Genomic DNA, 21,648 nt, shown 5'->3' with positions numbered 1-21,648 from the left:
GCTGATTTGTATTGTGCTTCATTTACTTTTTTAGTAGTATCATCCTCTGATAAATTCACTTTAGTCACCATAGATTTACGGACTAGCTTGGACTCATCCATTCCAAATGGACCTTCAATTTTTCTTTTACATACTTAGATTGAATCACCTGTACACCTTTCGTTGTTTGAAAAAGTTGTAATCCTATAGAAATTTTGATCTCACCAAACATAGACATCTCAAATTCTTTACTCGTTCGATCAAAAAATATCTTACATAACATGTCATTTACTCCAAATTTAATGTCATTCACAAATATCTTAGAAAATTAACACCATATGATCATATTAAAAATTCAAATACAGATTACTATTCTCACCTTTTCTAGAAAATATAGTCTAAATCAAATAAGAATGTAACCTTTCATACCATGCTCTCAGTTCTTATTTTAGTCCTTGTAACACCTCATTTAATTTATAAACTATATTCATCTGATCAGTTTGAATGAATTCTTTAGGTTATTTTATGTAAACTTCTTCTCTAATTATTCCATTTGGAAATGAAGATTTAATATCCATCTAATAAACTTTAAACTTCTTGTAGGTAGCATAGGCCAAAATTATTATTACTCCTTCCAATCTTGCCATAGGTGGAACAGTCTCACCATAATTTATTCCTTCTTCTTGAGCATAACCTTTGCAAACCAGTCTCACCTTGTTTCTCACCACTTCTCCATTTTCGTCAAGCTTATTTATGAAAACCCATTTTGTTCCTATCACATTCTTTTCCATGTGTCTTGGTACTGAATTCCATGTATATTTCTTCTCTATTTGATCAATCTCTTCATTCATAGCATTTATCCAATTCTCATTTTCCAATGCAACCTTAACTATTCTTGGTTCAAGGTCAACTATCAAATAGGTAATATCTATAAACTTTCTTCTTCTATGTACTCCATTTTTTTCTACCAACAATCATTTGTTCAGGTGAATGCTTCTTTCTCACATAATTTTCCAATAGAAGTAAGGTTCTTTAATTTTTATCATTTACTCCACTCTGTAGAGTTTTAGCTTCTTTCTTGGGTTGTATTTTTTAGTGCTTTGAAAAAGTAGTCTGTGACTTGAGTAATACTATCTCATTCTTTGAAGATTTTAGTTGTAACCTATTTTCTATCTTCTTGCCAAAACTTACCAATGTCGACAACAACAAAAATGGTCCTTAATATAACCTTTTATAGTTTTCCTTTTATCATTTCATAGACTGGCCTAATTAGGGTTTTAGAATTATCTAGAAGTTTTCTCTGATTGTAATTGATTGTAAGAATTGTATGTTGTTTCATTCTTCTTTTATCCTTTATTGTAATTGGTCCTTCCAACCTTGAAATTAGTAACAATCAATTCATATTCTTCAAGAAAATATTTTCAAATATTTACCTCAATCATTGTAAATCCTTGCTCCATCTTAGTATAATCATGTGGCATTAGATTATATTACAATTCTTTTTTATGTCACCTTTGTATCACTTAGTCAATACAATTCTCTCATATACTATCGCTCAGTGTTCTCTATGAAACTTAGTAGATTCTGTGCTCAGTAAACTTTGATTGCATGGTAAATACTTGACCTCAAGTATAATAATAAGACTCGTTCATCTCCTCCTTCATCACTCAAGAAATATATTAGCTTGGTTTCCATGCACATTTTGACACTAATTAGTAACATGATTACTCATAGCAGTAACAATCTCCTCCTTTGACATTAGTGTCAACAACACTAACACTCTACACACAAATAACCCTACCTTTATATACCCACCCCCTATACATATACTTCCTTGGTACATTGCCTCTTGTTTTTTTCAAAATATTTTTAAAAATAATTCTCTTGAGTGTTGTCCCAATTGGACCTTATCAACTCTAAACATTTCTTCTAAATTCTTAGCTTAGTCACAAGGTCAATCATGTGATCATCTATAGATAGACTTGGGGTGGCTATGAGATCCTTGGCATCTCTAATATGATTTTGCATAATCTCCAAATGAGGTAGTAGGAAATCTTAAATACCATTTATCTTTGTTCTCATATTAGTCTCCTCCTCTAGTAACTCATGTTGAAACCTTGTGAGAAATCTCACTCGGGTATAGTGCAATGATGATATACTTGGATTGATGTTGAGTTCATCTGTGATGTGGACTTCATGTCTACATCTATTTTTCATAATTTATTTATGACATCTCTTGTCATGGATAGACATGTCATATAATTTTTTAAATAATAACAAAACATTTTGTACAACAGTCTCTCATGCAGTAACACAAGTGGACACAACCACATGTTCAATAGAAATCTCGGTAGAGACTTCCTCCAATACCCTATTCTCAAACTTCTTTTGACTTCTCTATAGCAACATGGGTTTGGTGTATATGTTTGGATCTTTTAACTTCTCAATAATTTTTAATTGGTTCCACCCAATTATTCCCTCACTCAAAGGTTTGTGGGTGCTGCTCTGTCACCCATAGTAGAAGTGTTTGCATTATGCTTCATGGAGTCTCCAATTTGAGCATGTCCAACATTATAGTTTTCTCCTATTTTTCCCCCTTGTGTCTATTGAGCCTATTTCTTGGTATCTATATTAATTATTTTCCATTGATGTTCATGGTTATATCTTCTAAAATATGTAAGGAACCAATAGGTATATTATTTACATTTGGTTCCTTTAGCTGGGAAAAATCTTTGATTTGTTGAATAATTGTCTCAAATCATAGCATGTGGGCATGCATTAGCTTGGCATTTACTATGATATCTTCATCATTCTTTAGTTTCTCTATAGATCCACATCTGTTAGATCTTCAATTGATACATCATCTTATTTTCTAATAACATTACTAATTAGGTCACATAATGAGTCTGTAATGTCTTTTGGGGCTATGTTGATATATAGTCATCTTCCTTATTCTCAAGTTTTGCATCTTGCTCCAATTAATATCGCTAGTATATTGGGTACCAAATTGTAATGATAGTTTTTTTGTAATTATGACATCGTAATCTGTCACCATCACAATTCCAAGGGCATGACAGTTCCATTCTAATTATGGCATCACAACTTTTCACCATCACAATTTTGGCGGTCTAGCATTAGAATTGTGATGGTGATGGGTTGCAACATTATCATTTTTGTTAGCTAGGGTTTTCAAACCCTAATTATTTCCCTCTCATTCAATTATGTGAGAAAATATAAAAGAAAAGCTATTAAAGATCATTTATAAATTATTTTCCATTATATAATATTTAATTCTTTAAAAGAATTAAATATTTAAATATTAAAATGCAAAATAATTAAATATCAAATTAATCTAAAAAAATATAACTATCATTATAATAGGAAGAGATAAAAATTTTGTTAATTAATGGGAGTAAGATTAAGGGAAAGAAGAATTCCAAGGAATTAATTCTTCAAAAGAATTAATTATTATTATAACATAAAACTTTAGTGTAACACTTGTATGGAGAGGAATTCTTGGGCAAGAAGCTAAATTGAAAAAAGAATGTAAAATAATTAATTCTTTAATTAAAATAATTATTATGGTAATGTACTTTAGAAATTAAAAGTGGATTCAGTAAAAGTTATGGTGGTTTCCAAACTTCTTTGAGAGATTCATTACAAGGGAAAATTCTAAAGTAATAGGGTTCTTCTTTTTCAGTTGTGGAGTTCTGTCGCTATAGGAGGAGAAAGAAGAATATTTATGAATGTAATAGAGGATGTAGAGAGTTGATTTCTTTTGTTTTCTACATCTTATTGCAATGGTAGGGATGAAATAATACTATTGTTAATTTTTTATGTTGTAGAAATGGAAAGGAACATTTGTATTCTGGATCTTGAGGTTTGGATATTTATTTTCTGATAGAGCAAGATCCTATGGTATTTTCTGTCCTATTTCAAATATAGCCTTGTGTTGTCTGTTTGATTCTATCTATTCTCCTCTAGTAACATGAAACACTTAATATGTGGTCCTATGGTTGTGTGATTATTTTTCTTTCATTATCTCATTGTAAACCTTGTAATAGCATTCACTCCATGTTTTTCAATTGATAGCAACCAAAATAAGGGGACTACCCATAATAGAATATTGGTCAACTACTAGTGGATTACCATTAAAAAAATGCTAACCCCTATTGCTTCTAGAAATAAAAACAAGATTCACAACCATAATTACAAGAGTATCAGTAGGCTTAAACAAAATGCATGTAATCAAACATAAGAGTCTAAAGAAAAATATTAACAAAGGCATAACAGGCTTCCAAACTAGCAAGCCTAGTAACCAACAGAATAAAAACATTAAAAATAAAAAAGGGGGGAGCCCTTAAGATTTCTTGACCTCTTTCCTCCGTAGGACGATGTTTTCCCAGTCTTCCACCAAGAAATCAAATAACATCTTAGAGTCCTCCTTAGGCAGGTCCCCATCGACATCCTTGAGTAGGCATAGAGTGGTAGACACCGCATGTGTCACTTTAACTATGAACATTGTTAGTAGGCACATTCACTCCTCCAGAACATGAATTCTCTCCCACGCATCATTGCCAGCCTTATGCTGAATACCCAAATGGCCTTTAGTAGCATTCTTTGTGGTATCCTACACAAATAACAAGGTTAGTAGCATTTTCAAAAATAACCTTAATAGGGGAGGATATCATTATGGGGGAAGGCATCCTGTCCACCGTATCAGGGAACTAATCCTTTTTTAGGTCAACATACACCATTGCCAAGACATGCGACACATTGTTACTCTCCTTACCCTCACTTGAATCTAGCCTAGAGGACTCTGAATCCTCCTCTAGATCCTCCTCCATACCTCCCACCCCAAAGTTCATCAATTTTTCTTTCATCCACCATTTTGGGCAGCTTAAATCCTCTGAATGTGACTCCTCCTCCTACAAGGCTTCCTCCTTCAACTTCCTCTTAGCATGGGATTTTGCCAACCTTCGAGACCTCCTCCTACCCCCTCTCCCCTCCTTCTCTGACTCCACCACCACCTTTTTCTCTCTTCCCCATGTGGGATGGATTCACCGGGACCCACTGGGTGAAGGTTGTGGGGTAGGGGTTCTGGGACCTGTAATCCTAAGGGGAACAATTTAGGGCTAGGGGTTCATATGGATAGTAATGTAAATTTCCACAATCCTAGGGAGAGCCAGGGTGAGGTGAAACTGCTATAGCCTAAAAATTAAAGCCTAGTGTAAAATGGTGAAATTAACTTTTTTCCATTTTTTCTTTCACATCAACAACAGAATCCTTTAAATCATGTAGCAGGATGAAAGGAAGCGAAATGAAATCATGGTGGTGAAAATGATTAAGGAGAGGAAAATGATAGTAGTAGCAGACTCTATACCTTCCTTCTAGGGTAAGATATTTCATCAAAACCAAACATACCTCATTCCATGGGTCAAGAAGCTTCTCCCTAATAAAACCACCTCTATGCCAAATCAGTTCTTCACCCTCCATGAAGAAACATTGTAGGCTCACATCATCAGTCACCATTGTCACCTTCTACCATTTCCTACCCCTCATGGGTAGGCCTATCACTAGAGCAATCACCTCTTCTAAAATATGAAACAAGATACCATTTATGGTAACTCGATGGTTCTCCTAGGGGTTAATGAATTGCATAGAGAAATTCTCATCATGCCCATTAAGTGTCTCCATAAATGAGACAAAACCACCCTCCTTCAGAATATACCACTAGGGGCTTCCTCATGTTTTCATCAATCATGACCAATTCAATGCGCATCAAATCATCACCCATCTCTACAATTTTAACCTTGCCTCTCTTTCCCTTCATAACCTAGACACAAATTCTAAAAGAGATTCTTAGGCAATAAAACCCATAGGTAGAGATGATAATCAAAATTAATAGTAATAATGAAAACAACCAACTTGGTAAGAAAGATCATGTGTTGGCGACCACAATCTATGTCCCAATCATTTCCATCATTCCCAACACATATCAAACATTTAAAAAATAGTTCCTTTCTCTGCACATTTTACAATGACTAATTTAGGGAAATAAATAAAAAATCACTCATTTCAAACTTCCAATTTTTGGGCCATGCGTAATTAATACTACCCATACTTAATTCTTTACACCTTGCCACTTGTACTTCAAGGACATGTCCTCCCCGCCAACTGAACAAAATTTTACAAAATATCCAGCTAGGACTCATCATTTCTCACTTTGTGGCTAACTAACTCCCTTACCAACTTTAGTAATGCATTCAAATGCCTCCAACATCTAAGCCACTTTCCCTTTAATCCAATCACTGTTATTTCATCAGCCACACTATTTCCCTCCCAAAAGATGTGATTCAAATAAAACCTATTAAGAGTAGTTAATAGGTACTTGATATCATTAGTCACACATGTAATGGCCTATCCCTTCCTCATATTACCCTTGATAGTCTCAATAATAATTTTAGAAACTCCTTCAATTTTCATATCTCTCCAACACTTATGACCAATTTCAATCCCCAATAATGAGCCATCACATCTACTATATTATTAGAAACTTTCCCTAACTCACTAGTATATGCTAACAACATCCTTCCCTTATTGTCCCTGACTATCCCTCCCCCTGCCGAGCCCTGCTTTCTAGCTGCACCATCAAAATATAGTTTGACCCAATGTGCAGGCAAGGGTTTCCACCATGTTTTTTTTTCTAGCCAAAAGATTAGAATTATTGATTTCCATTACCCCTTCTACCAGTGACCAACATGTCACCACCCTAACCTCAAGGGTAGAAGGTAGAAATGCTAGTTTTCTCCACTTGGTGCAACTAATATTCTCAACTATCAATTTATAGATCCTTTCCACAACAACAACCTCCTCTCTCTCCTCACTTTTGAACACCCTATTATTACGCTCTTTCCAAATACTCTAACAAACATAGGGGGAATGGTCTTCCATAGATAGGTAAGGAGGGGGTGGATAAGGGGCCTCGCTAGTTCATTACCAATTTTCCCAAGTCCACATTAAACACCTAGTTCATCTCCAACATTTGAAGAATTCTCTCCCACACCTTTGATGCATAACTGCAATGGAAGAATAAGTGGTTGATGTTTTCTTCCTCCATCTTACACATATTCCATCTATTTGGTAATTGAAATCCCCAATTCATCAAGTTGTCCATAGTGAGAATTTTCCCATGAATGGTGGTCCACTAGAAAATATTGATCTTTATGATTAAGTAATTAAACCAAACATTCCTCTAGTCATTACCTTCAAGGATTTTGTTGACCAAAAATTTGTAGGCAAATTTAATCAAAACTTCCTCATTGAGGTAGCCTTCCAAATGAAATCATCAGTCTTTTCTCTTCTCAAGATTATGTACTTCTCTAGCAAGGAGTTAAGCTCATCGATTAGCTCCCTTCTAGCCACTGCATACTCTTGTAACTTCACATTTTTCCACCTTCTTCCTTGACAAATAAAATCAGCTACCATTCCATCCCCTAGTCCTATAGGTGATACCAAAGAGATCCAAACTTATTTTTTATTAAAGATTTATCTGTAAGCCATGGATCCTCCCAAAATTTAATCTAGTTACCATTCCCCAAAAGCCATCTAACACCCTCTTTCAAAAGGGTTTTGTTTTGCACAATATTTCCCTAGATTTTGAAACCCATAGGAAGATCCCTTCTCTAGGTGTATTGAGAGAACATCATGTTTCCAAGGTACTTAGCTCTCATAATATTGCACCAATTAACTTCTCCCTTGATCAAGTTCCACCCCATCTTTGTGAGAAGTACATTTTTCATTAGTTATCTTCCTTACTCCCAAACCACCTTTCTATTTTGGTTTACAAATCATTTCCTAGCTGACCAAACTTATTCTAATCTTCTCTTTCCCTCCATACCAAAGGAACTTACATTGAATTTTCTCCAATTTATTTGCCATACACTGAGTAATTTTAAATAAGTATAAGAAGTAAATTGGTAATCCTTGAAGGGAGGAAATTAGTAGTTGCTACTTGTCTGCACTACTTAGAGTTTTACCTTTCCATCCAATTAGCTTTTTCTCCATTCTTTCTAGAATCCCATTCCAAAAGTTGTTGCTTAAATATTTCATGGTTAATGGAAGACCCAGGTAAATATTCGGTAACTCAACAATGTTATAGTCTAAAATATTAACAATCCTCTACTATAGGTCAGGGTGGTATTAAAGAAAAATACCTTTCTTTTGTCGAAATTGTTCTTTTGACCTGCATTCCTTGCATAAATCTCCAGGACCAACTTCTAAGCTCTAGCTTCACTCACTGAGGACTCCTCACTAAGAAAAGTATCATCCACAAACTATTGAATCACTTCACGAGGTAGGGTAGAAGTAGGTTTAATGCCTTTGATTATCCCCCCTCAAAGTTTCTCCTAAACGCTCTCTAAGTCCTCTCTCCCCACCAAAACTTCACTAGGATGACCCATTAACCATCACATAATAGCTAACAGTTTCCACCATTGACTTCACTAATCTAATAACCTTCTGACTAAGGCCTATCCTTTCCATAACTTTATACAAGAAGGTCCAATTAATCCTATCATAAGCTTTAGAGATGTCAAGCTTCAAGGCCATACTAGGATTACCACTTTTCTCCATAGAGTGCAAGACATCATGCATTATTATAGCAGCATCTAGGATTTGTCAGCCTTGGACAAACTTACTCTATGTTTTTCCTATCAACTTATGCAATAGTAGTTTCAACCTATTCACCAGGATTTTAGAGAATATCTTGTAAGTGGTGTTACATAGGCTAATCAGCTTGACATTAGAAAGGACCTTTGGGTCTTTCACCTTGGGAATTAGTATAATGAAGGTCTTTCACTCCATGTTGATGAAAGAATGCCAAAAATCCTTTGTGTCTTCAGGTTAACGATATGTGTTGTTATGTAACTCATTAAATATCCTTTCATGAGGAATTTGTACCTCTTAACTCAAAGGAGAGTTATCAATAAATGATAACTCATCCAACTGTTAGTACATTTTGTTTCTTCAATCTGGGCATATTGATTCATTATCTACATTTCTCTTTGAGGGGAAAAAATTGTTTACTAATAGATTTTTGGAAACTCTACTTAGGTACCTCCCCGAGGATGGAGGTTGGTGACTCTAATTTATTTTTGTAAAAGAAGTCTAGTGTTATGGCTTTGGTTGCAACACAACCATGGGGGAATTGGATTGGGTAATTTTCTTTATCGCAATAATTAGCCTTACCTAAAAGATCAATGGAAGATCACATTAAGGAAACTATAGTCATTTGTTGGATTGTTGATTTGTAGGAAGAGAACATATTTGTTAGATAGTTTGTGGGGAGTCTCATTGGAAGCATTGTTAATTAGTTATAGAATTTACATAATGGTTAGATATCACTTGTTGGAGTGATCTTGAGGTACAATTTCTTCAAAGATTTAAGCTTTTAGTTGTTGTTGCTAAGTTATTATTGAATTTCTTTCAAATCTAAAAGAAGGAGATTGAATCTAAGAGGGATTTTATAAATAGGTTCAATAGGTGTGCTTGTAAAATTCCCCAAAATAGCTAACCAAATGAAAGTAATCAACTATGCATTTTCATTGTTTCTTTACAAATTGAAACCAAGTTTTTGTTAAAGTTCCAGAGAATGTGAACATTGCAAGATGCACAAAGGGGAGTTATTGGTTTACATTATGACATTATTCTCAATGGGATGAAGTGTAAAGGAATTGCATAGGAAGGAATTTGTCTCTACAAATACCAAAATTATCCGAAGGTAATGCCTAAATGGAAAAGGCTCATTCTCAAAGTAGTAAAATCAGCACCCCCTGCCTCTTTTTATCAAATTCTAATAGTTTCAAAAGATGAAGATCTCCTAATCCCTCCTATGATTGAAGTACTACTCATAATTTAGTTGGAGCCTACAATCTACATGTTGATTATGATGATGAATACACCTCACAATCAACTAAATCAATGATTGAGCTTGACATACCTTCCATTGAACAAAGACTAGAGGGTGAAAGATCAAATAGAAATTTATTAGGAGATTTTCAAACTTCAAAATTTGATTCTTTTATATTTGGATCTCCTAATGCTATTTAACCAAATGATGTTGTTCAGGAAGGTATGAAGGATCATCATGCACAAGAAAAGATTGATGAAGAAGAGACAAGTATTACTCGTCAATTTGGTAGAAAAACAAAATGCATGACCTTCTTATCTAATGGCACACAATATCATGAAGAAAACTTGCATCCTAAAATATTGGAAGAGCATGAATACTCTTCTAAAAGTATGGTTGATCAAATAATACAATATCTATCAACATTCTTGGATGGCTCTTCCTATGAATTATTTGTGTTTGATCTCTTGGAAACTAATGAGGCATTGCTATAGCCTAAAGCACTAGAATATCTTGAGGAAGCTGAAGTTGTAGGGGATTTGACAAAGAAAAAAAACATTTCTAAAGTCTTTCTATGGTGTTATCCTTATCTAGAGAAAATCTCCTATGAAAGAGCTAGAAAAGGATATTGAAAGACAACCAAATGATAGCCAAGAAGTAGAAAAGGATCCATTTAATTTTTAGCAACCTGTAGTTCTTTCCTCAATTTCACCTTTGGAGGAATCAATGCAACAATAAAAGGATCAAGGTGTGGAAGAGTCTGTTGGAATTTCAAATATAGTTGTAAAAAATTCTATGCATGACATTGGTTTCATATTTCACTATGAAGAAATTCATTTTATTCATGAGAACACTCTTGAATCTGTGTTTATTTTTTCATTCCTACTTGGCCTTGTTAATCTAAAAAACCTTACACTTTGGTTGTTTCTAGTTTACCTTTTGAAAATTCCACTTCCATTCTATTCAAAGTGGGTTCAGAAAGGCTCTTACTTTTTCCAGCCTATAAGTGGTCACATTTAGTTTTGTTTTAGGTTTTGTCTGGTGCATTGTAAATAATTGTCTCCATTTTGTTTATTTTTTGGCTTTCTTTATTTCTGTTGTATTTTTTATGTTGTTTCCCTCCAATTTAGGTTGCATCTTCTTTTAATCTTTCCCTTCCCTTGAGTCAATCCATATTATAAATTTTTTTAGAAATTAAAAGCCCTTATGAATTGATTGGCATCTCTTGGTGCTTGCCTTGTTGTATTGTCCAAATTCAAATTCAAGGCTTAATTTTACATCTCAGCATGTAGTTTCAAAGCCCAGTTCAAAGTTTGAAGATTTAGATGCATAGTTCAAGCTTCAGACTCAAGTTCAATTTTAGTATGAGTATGCAGGAGTGGGTTTTAGAGTTTCTCTTTGCATTGTATTGAGAAGTTAGGATCTTGGGAAAAATTTATGATGAACAAGTTATATAGTAATGTTGCATTTATCTTTTATTTTATCAGAGAAATAATGTGGACCCCTCGTGAATATTTCTATTGCAGAACATGTAATGTCAATTGAAAGGTGGCCAATGCACTTTATTTTATTAACATGGAGATAGAAGACTATTTTTTTCTGAGGATTAATGATGTAGTAGCTTGCACTATAATTTTGATTAAAATATTTTATAGTGGCATTGCCACATGGTCAAGCTACAGTTAAAATAAATATATTTTGAGGGCACTCGATGATGGATATCTCCAACAACTCCATGGTTTTAAAAGGAAAAAGGATCCCTAAAGTAATAAAGTGAAAAGTAAAAGGAAAAATAAAGTACTTCATGGCATATTAGGGTTAGTGCTTTCAATGCAATTTTAAAAGAGATGAGTAGCATGTGGTGTGGAAAATGGCACCCAATATAGAAAGTTTATGTTGTACAATATCATTACACCACCTAGTGATTCCCTACTCCAAAGAATCACCACATGCTTGAAGATGAGTTCAATTTGAATATCCCATGTCAAGCTTGATAGAACTTTTCAACCTCTGAATAACTCTTGACTGGTAGTACAAGTCATCGTGCAATGAACCTAGTTGATGGGTGTGCAAGTGCAAGTATCAATTCTAGATGTCAAAAATTGGCTGCCACTTTTGTAAATGCATTAGTTAATGCAGAATTTAGTCATGACAAGTTGATGACAACTATTTTAGATTCATCGAGTGAAGGCAATTTAGGAAGTTGACTTTTCAAAAATAATAAACTTGGAAAGGCTGGTGCAACTATTAGTTTGGGCCTAATTCTTCTTTGGAATGTTGATGTTGGCCTTGCAAAAATTGACAAGTACTTTCATCGCAATGATAACCATGTCATTACTAGAGCATTACTAGTAGTTGGTATTGTAAATTATGGTATCCAAAATGAATGTGATCCTACATTTGCACTGCTGATAGAGTATGTATGTAAGGATGATTCCAGCATACAAATTGGGGCAATTATGGATCTTGGATTAGCATATGCTAGTTTTCAAAAAGATGATTTTCTGAGAAGCTTGCCCATATTTTGATAGACTGAAAGGCTCCTATAGATGTCATTACATTCACTGCTATCTCTCTTGGATTGGTTTATGTTAGATCTTGCAATGATGAAGTGGCCTAGTCAATTATGCTTGCAAGTTTAGAAGTGGAAAAAGCATTTAATGAGAAGATATCAAAATATTGTCAAGTCACATTAGAGTCTTCTGCATATGCCAGCGTGGGCAATGTTCATAAGGTATAAAGTCTTCTAGGACTCTATGCAGAACACCTTGAGAAGGGTGAAAATCATCAAGTACTAGCTATAATTGGAATTGCATTAGTTGTAATGGCTGAAGAACTAGGGCTTGAAATGGACACTCATTATTTGGAGTTCATGAATCATTAAATCTTCCCAATATAGTTTACTTGCTCACAAAGTAGATGGAAACTGGACTATTGGTGTGTGCAATTCACCAACTATGATAGGCTCAATGGGCATCCATTCGCCTTGTTGATATCAAAGGCTAAATTGGGAGGAACAATGTTTAATGGACTAAAAACACAAATGACTATGTCATAATAATAGTGCTATTAGCCTCAAAATTTTGATGTAATAGAAAACAATGTAAACAGGGTGGAAACTTTATGTATTTTGTTCAACAAGATTCATTACATAAATAAAGTAGTCATATAGTAGTTGAACTGCTATTTAATAACTACCAAAACTGAAATTTATAACCTAATTCTATAACCCTAATGATTAATACGTTATCATGCTCCCCTTAATTGGAATGGGTTACATGAAATTAGGAGTATTTTGAACTCCTAAGCCTATTTCTTTGATAGGTATCACTTTGAGACTTATTTTGTCTCATTTGAATTAGCACACTTTGGGTGCATAATTACTTAAAATAGCACATATTGGGTGCAATGAACTTGTATTTTTCATGTTACAATTTGATAAAAGCACACATTGGGTGCAATAAAATAACACACAATGGGTGTTACAGACCTGTTTGTTTGTATTACAATTTGATAAGATCATGTATTGCATGCTATGAAATAACACGCATTGGGTGTTATGAATTATTTTGTACATATGACATTTTGATAATAGCACACATTACTTGTGCAATGAACTTGTTTTCTTAATTTGTTTGAAAATGATTACATAGAGTTTGAATCTGAAATTTTTTGGATTTGAATTTAAAATCACCACTTACTCGAACTTGAATCTGAAGTTGCCACTTACTTAAACTTGAATATGAGATTGTCACTCACTTGTTCTTGAATTTGACATACTGAAATCACCACTTACTTGAACTTCAAATTGAAATTGCATTCACTTGAACAAAATATCCTCCCCTTGGTAGGAATCTAACATATTGAATTCAATTTGAAATTGCATTCACTTCAACAAAATATCACCCCCTTGGCAGATGAGAGGAAATGATTTTAATAACATGAATTCATGTGATAAAACATCAATTTACTTTCATTGATTCATAGAAAATCCATTAGTCTCTTTACTCTTTTATCTATAACATCTTTCCATTTGATATCTTCTATTGAATATTGAAAAATAAAAAATACCTCAATCTAGAATTGGTTTATAACAAGTCCAATACTATTCATTGATACTTTATAAAATAGAGTTCTTGAACTGGTGGGCTGATAACAATAACTTCCAATATCATCCATTTTTTAATCCAATTTGGTGCAAAGAAGAATCTTTCCACAACATTTTACTATCATAACTTTGACATGAAAAGGCCATAACAACTTCATCCATTTCAATACCAAACTTGAATATATATTTTTGGATGAAACCATATTAAACTTGTTCTCTTTAAAACCATTTGTAGCGGATTTGATTTCAAATTAATTCCATTATTTCCAAACGTGACATAGCAGATTTAAATCTTCAAGACCAAACCAAACACTTGTAAATCAAATTTTCTTTGCCAACATAAAAATGTGCACTTTGGAAACCAATCAAAAATCTGCATTGATGTGGGAATGAGGGAATAAAGAGCGTATTTGATGAAGCATCATAAATACCAATAAAATGAGAAATTTATCTCCACTAAGATTGACCACCAATTTTATTATCAATATCTAAATTTTCTACTCCACATCTGCTCCACAAGTTCATAGTATAAAAAATCTGCATTCTCATTTTGAGTAGGTTAACTCTATACCACTATTTGTGAGTTGGAAAACCCAGTTTCATTTTATAAACCAATTTCTATGAGGTGGCTCATAAAAAATAAAATCAGATTTGTGTTCTAATCTAGGCCAAAACCATTAAATTAATTTTCAAATCAAACTAGAATCAATTTGATGTAAGAAATCAATAACTTTCAAAGATGAACTTTGAAACAATATTCCTCCAATTCAAACTAATTTAACACTAAAAAGAAGCAATTGGTGCCATAATACATTCCACCCAATAAATCAATTTCGTAACAAGATTATTGTTGCACTATAAATTTGCATCTAACCAATTCTTGATCAGTTTATATATGTAAAATCAATAAGGTACTATATATAATTAAATCCAATCCATTATATCGAAACTAAAATTGTAACCAGCATCTTCATTCCAAAACTGAAACACATGGCCAAAAACATACCAGGGTCAAAACAAAACTCCATTTCTTTCTTCCTTCCAAATTTTCAAATACAAATTATAACCAAACTAGATACCATCCTTTGATTCTTTACTGGGATGGACTTGGTTGTATAGCTAGAGAGTAACTTTTGATTCACATTGTATCTTCTTTCTCTCTACCATCTAATTTCTTTCTCTTAAAAAAATACTACATCAGCTTTACCTTCTCTAATATCACTATTAAGCTCAAAAATCTGATGTAATAGAAAACAATGTAAATAGAATGGAAACTTTTATGTATTTTTTTCATTGACATTCATAACATAAATAAAGTAGTCATATAGTTGTTGAACTGCTATTTACTAACTATCAAAACTGAAATTTATAACATAATTCTATAACCCTAATGATTAATAAGTTAACAAGTGCTCTTTTACATAGATATCTGCTCTGATCTTAGCCTGCATCCAAAGGTTTCTAGTTTTGTGGAGTATAGGTTGATAAGTTTAGAAATCAATTCAATAGTATATATTATTTCAATAGAAACCGTATTTTGAAGGTTGATTTGTGAAATCAAAGTAAACACGAGAAAGGTTTGAATATTCTAGTGAAGAAAGGTATGTAAAGGCACAGATAAATGCAGATCTCGCAGTAGTCTGAAAGTACTACAATGAGTAGTAGCACCATTCAGAAATGAAGCTCGAACTCCACCATCAAAAGGAATTGGGATCTTGACAATAGATGAAAGCTTTAAAGATGAGTAAAAACTACATAGCTTCCATCAATCTATGACCTCAAATCCAAACAATATAACAAAGCATGGTAAAGTGAAAAGGTGACAATCACTGAAGCTTTGAAGTGTTATTAATTTCACAATCAAAATGAATGACCAAGAATACTTTAACAACTAGATTAGAGGTGCGTTGGGGATAAGTAATGATGTAGGTGGTAGGTAATTCCCAATGGGTCTGATTTCAAAGAAAAATTTGAAGACCAAAATTTCTATCAATTTTCTGTAATCAGATGTAATAATTTTAAAAAATTCAATTCATTGAGTTAAAGGATTCACCGTAACAACTCCTTTAATAGGATCCTTGGCAATGATTGTTCCACATGATTTAGCATTCGAACAAAGGATTCAAATCTCCACAAATTTGGAAAGGCAAGTTAGATTTTAGAGTTCTTAAGGAATTTTTGATAGTTTTAGGTAGAAGCAGCTTTTAATCCATGTTATGTTCTCTTCTTGCAAACTCTACTTGATGAGAAATTGTGCAAAAAATATCTTATCAGAAACATAAAGATTTTTTGATTGGTGACTTTATGACCCAATAAGTAAGACACTAGACATCAACATACAGAGATTCTGGAGTTCTCTACATCCTGACACAATACAACCCCAAAGAGAGCCAGTGTTACCTAGGGTTTTGGAACCCTAAATATTTCCCTCCCATTTAATTATGTGAGAAAATATAAGAGGTTATCTATTAAAGATCATTTATAAATTATTTTTCATTATCCAATATTTAAATAATTAAATATCAAATTAATCTAATTAAATCTCTCACATAATTAATTCTATAAGGATTAATTATCATTATAATAGGAAGAGATATAAATCTAATTAATTAATGGGGGTAAGATAAAGGGAAAAAAGAATTTAAAGGAATTAATTCTTCAAAAGAATTAATTATTATTATAACATGAAACTTTAGTGGAAAACTTGTATGGAGAGGAATTCTTGGGAAAGAAGCTAAATTGAAAAAAAAATGTAAAATAATGAATTTTTCAATGAAATTAATTATTATGGTAATGTAGCCGAGAAGTTAAAAATGGGTTGGGGAAGAAGTTATGGTGGTTTCCAAACTTCTTTGAGGGATTCATTAGAAAAGAAAAATTCTATGGTAATAGGGATCTTCTTTTTTGATTCTGGAGTTTTGTAGCTAGAGGAGGAGGGAGAAGAATATTTATGAATGTAACAGGGAATGTAGAGAGTTTATTTCTTTTTTTTTCTACATCCGATTGTAATGGCAAGGACAAAATAATACTATTGGTATTTTGTAAAGTTTTATAAATGGAAAAGAACCTTTTTATGTTAGATCTTGAGGTCTAGATATTTATTTTCTGATAGAGCAAGATCCGATGGTCTTTTCTATCATGTTTCAAATATAGTCTTGTGTTATTGTCTTTTACAAAATGATTGGTTTGATTCTCTCTATTCTCTTCTAGTAATGTGGAAGACTCAATAGGTGGTCCTATGGCTGTCTACTTATCTTTCTTTCATTATCTTATTGTTAACCTTGTAATCCCATTCACTCCATGTTGATGGATAAATGCTAGAAATCCATACGTGTTGTTATTTACATTCATTGAATATCCTTTCCTGAGCGAGTTGTACCTCTCAATTCAAAGGAGAGTTATAATAAATGATAACTCATCTAACTATTAGTACATTTTGTTTCTTTAATTAGGGCATGTTGAACCATTATCTACATTTCTCTTTGAGGGAAAAAATCTATTCACTAAGAATTGCGATGGAACTTTTGTTGGAATTTGATACCAAATGTTGAGTATCATCAATATTAATAGTTTAATTTGGTTCTTTAATATTATAGACTTGCCTCTAGATTCTTTTTAAATCTTTATCCAGAAATTGCAAATTATCAAAGATAACACATAGATGTCTTTGTTCTTTTGTACAAATATTTTCTTATATTCTTCAAAGCTTCAGTCATATCTTCCAAAACATGATCTAGCATAATGTTGGCCAATGATCTACTTTTCAATTCTTTCATAGTTTTCAAAGCATACTTCTACCGAATTTCAAATCTTTGGTATAATCCATCAAGTATTCGATCTCAAATCTCCATTGATGAATATTAGAATTTTGTCATCATAACAATCAAAGAATCTTCTATTGTCTTCTTATCCTTATTACTCATCCTTTCATACTTATAATATTTAAAAGTTTCAAGACCACTATTTTCACTAAGAACGTGTAGAATTTCACCTACACTTGTAGGCCTTTTCAATGCAGCATCTTGGGTATTACTAGCTGCATGAGTCTTGGGCTTCCCATAATCATCAGCATCATCATCATCATCATATTTTATTTTCAGCCTTATTCTCCAGTGAGTTTTCTTAACTTGGTTTCTTGTTGACTTAAGATCTTTCTTCCTTTTCCAATATGCCTTAACTTATGATGCATCATGATTTTTGATCTTAAAAGTACCCTTATTCAATGTTGTAGCACCTCTTTATGTAGTTGAGGTTTTGGCTATTGTAGCCTTGGGACTTATAGAGGTAGCTGTAGGTTTTTTCTTACCTTTTACTATTTGTGGCTCGACAATAACAATTTCTTTTTCATTTCCTTCTTCTCTAGCTTGATCTTAACCCTTCCCTTTAGTGATCATGAATGGTTTATCAAATTCACGTTCATTGAATGTTCTCTCAAGTATACTCAACATCTTCTTCAATTTCTTCTCAATTTTTGTGACCACTATGTTACTTTTTACATTTTCCCTAACCTCCTCATAGGTCACAAATCATAGGGCATCCTTATTAACTATCTCACTTAAAAAAGATTTGATAGCCTTAGTATCTTGATCTTTTATTTCATATTCTATGGGTTCAAGCCATGCAACCCTTGGTAATACAACTTTTACAAGAATATTAGTAGTATCAACAAGAAAAAAAACATCATCATCATATTTCTCGACCAATTTAGGGGGTATCCTAAATAATTGGTTCATTTGCAACTTGAAATTATCAAAGCATTCATTCCTAACGCTTTCATAATTACCTCCAAGTGCATGAATATACTCATTAATTTGATAAATAACTAGGGTATCCATCTTCTAGTTCACTTTACCAATAGATAGGAAATAATTTTGCATATAGAATAAAATACATACCAAAGTGATCCAAACTCGTAGCTATTTTTCCTAGAAACTCAGATAGTCTTTATATTATATGCCACATGCTTTATTTGTAACTCTACAATATCATACTTATGTCCTTTCTTTACTATTTTCTAACCTAAGTCAATTTCTATGTAAGGTGCATGGTTGTGCCAATTAGATTGAAAGATTTTGTAGGAAACCACATACACTCCAAATTCTAACTCAAGGTGTAATATGTTGTCCAATTTTATATCTCTTTTATCCCATTGTGCTTTGGTGTTCTCTTTAATTTTATTCTTTGGCACCATTCAAAAGGTTTTTAATTTTTTAGTAATAGGGTATCCAGTGACCATATGAATAAACATCTTTTATGATCTCAATTGGCTCATCTAACCACATGTTCATATCATGCACTCTACTCAATACTACCCAAATTCATCTTGTTTTGAATTCTTTTGGAAAATGTAGGAAATGAAAGAGACCTATTTGTTCCAAATGCTTGTGTTCCCCATTTAAGTTTCCATCAACACATATTTCCTTATACACCTCTCGTACTTCATGATCTCTAACTTTGCTAATTTTAAAATAATAAAAATAATGGATATCATAAACAAGTAAAACCCTAGGTTGAACCATAGATAGGGAATCCCCCTTATCTATCTATGTCATAATATCCAGATACAATTTATACTTTGTCTCTTGTGAGAATCATTTTGAGTTGACTTGACTGCATTCACCTTTGCCTTGGTTTTTCATTTCAGACTTGTAGACCTTGACACAATTTTTACTTAGTAGGGCTTTGGAAAATATTTTTCTCTCTACTTGTTTTTCTTCCAACTTTCTCTAGTGCATGAATTCACTATTAAATTCACACTACAAAGTTCATACAACTAATTCTTCATAGGAATCACTTGAAGTCACTTATTTTCTCTTTGAATGTAGGGTATTTAGAAATAGAATTTAAAAGCCCAATATATATGCAAGAAAATTACCTTTATGACTTTTATTGTGTATTACATACATCATACTCCATGATGTGCCATCTTTATTAGACTCAGTTTCTAGTAGCTTCTTAGTTACTCCATACTTCCAATATGACTTGATTGAAGTAATAAACTTATCTCAAGCTCAAGTAGAGCATTATCATGCTTTTAGTACTACTAGCTTGGTTGTCACTACTTTCTCATAGTTACCAACAAACTTGGTACAACTACCTAATTACAAGATTACTTGACTTCAGTTGTTTTTCTTATGCATCAAATATTATGTGCATATGGGCTTGCATCTATTTAATATTAGGAACTGGTGTAAGATAAATCTTTAGTAATGTAGATCATCCTTTCCTTCTCCCAAGGCTTAGTTCCAATTGGTGGTTACACCTAATCCATTGGATGAGGTGCCACCATTTTTTGAACTTGATGTCTCAATATCTTCTAACTTCATTATCCATGTCTTATTAATTTCTTCATGAATTTCATTCATGTTTATCTTGCCTTTACCTTTTAGATCTATATCCTTTGGTGTTGACACTCAACTTCTAGAGTTTTTTCTTAGATGACTAACCTTGTGACAATTAACATGTCATTCCAAAATTCCTTCAATACACAAATCCTCCTCCAAAGTGTAATATCCTATAGTTTTTAGAAATATGACCATACTTTCCATATGCAATACATAAATACGACATATTATAATCCCAATTGATTGTGTTACATATATTTCTCACTTTCTATTTGGGCTTCATCTATGATCTGCACTCTTGTGATTTTTGAACAAACTTCTTACAAGTGTAGTAGTAGTCATTAAATGTGTATTTCTTAATTGTTGACTCAACTTCGATCTATACGCAAATTCTTGTTGTCCATACTTTTTACAATGATAACAATAACCTTTAAATTTGGGAGTAACATTACCCTCACTAGTTTTTCTCCTAATCCATGCATTATGTATCAAAGTTTTTCATAGTGATAGCATGTTGGTTTCTTCGGTTGTGAATTTTGTATACATTCCTCTATTCATCTTACATAGATGATTTACCTTGCTCAGTAGTAGAATGTTCACCAAAGCCTAACCCAGTTGTCTCTCTCATTTGCCTCTATCCTCTGAGCTATTCATCAAGTAATTTGACAATTTTTTATGTTTTCTTCATTCTCTCAATGAGTTCCTTACCAGATTTTTGTTCACTCCTTATCCTTTGATTTTATATCCTTTATTCAAAAATCTCTACCAACTTCATGATTTCCATTGACTGGTTAATTTGTCATATCGTAGTGGTTCTATGTCAGTCTTGAGATCTCTTCATCTGTAGCATCCATTCTTACAAAAAAAATTCTCTTGTCTTGTTTCTTCATTCTTTAATCATCCTCAACATTTCTCTTTTGTTCCATTACTTCACACAACCTAGTAGACTATAATTCTTGTTCACTTCTTAGTAAATTGACCTACTCGATAAGACTATATAATTTTTCTCTGGTAGATTAGCTATAGTGGGATTACACTCATCAAATATATTTCCATCAAAAAATTCTTCAATAACTTTCTCCCAGTAGGTTGTCTCATTTTTTTTTTGAAAAATTTCTTTCCTAATATTCAAGATTTCGTTTAGGTTGGTTTTCAGTTCATTGATTTGATTCATGGGCATCCTTGATTATAGAATCTAATTCTCAATAGTCCTATCAGGAATTGGTGAGGCCACAATAATGGTTCCCACTTTCTTTCATGAATAAATTAGATGGAAAGTAGGGATATCCTTTTTTAGAGGCTTAAAA

General features: G+C 32.8%; 1 protein-coding gene across 1 annotated transcript in view; it reads right to left on the bottom strand.

The window, feature by feature from the left end:
- LOC149540354 (laccase-12-like) overlaps positions 1 to 21,648 on the bottom strand; it is a 71,081-nt gene that overhangs the window by 6,202 nt on the left and 43,231 nt on the right. The window lies entirely within an intron of this gene.

The sequence above is a fragment of the Cupressus sempervirens genome, chromosome 9, assembly GCF_028749045.1.
Source record: "Cupressus sempervirens isolate cs-2001-9-10 chromosome 9, ASM2874904v1, whole genome shotgun sequence".
NCBI classification, from domain to species: Eukaryota; Viridiplantae; Streptophyta; class Pinopsida; order Cupressales; family Cupressaceae; genus Cupressus; species Cupressus sempervirens.
The sequence above is the reverse complement of the archived record's forward strand: the minus strand, read 5'-3'. Positions and strand labels throughout refer to the sequence as shown.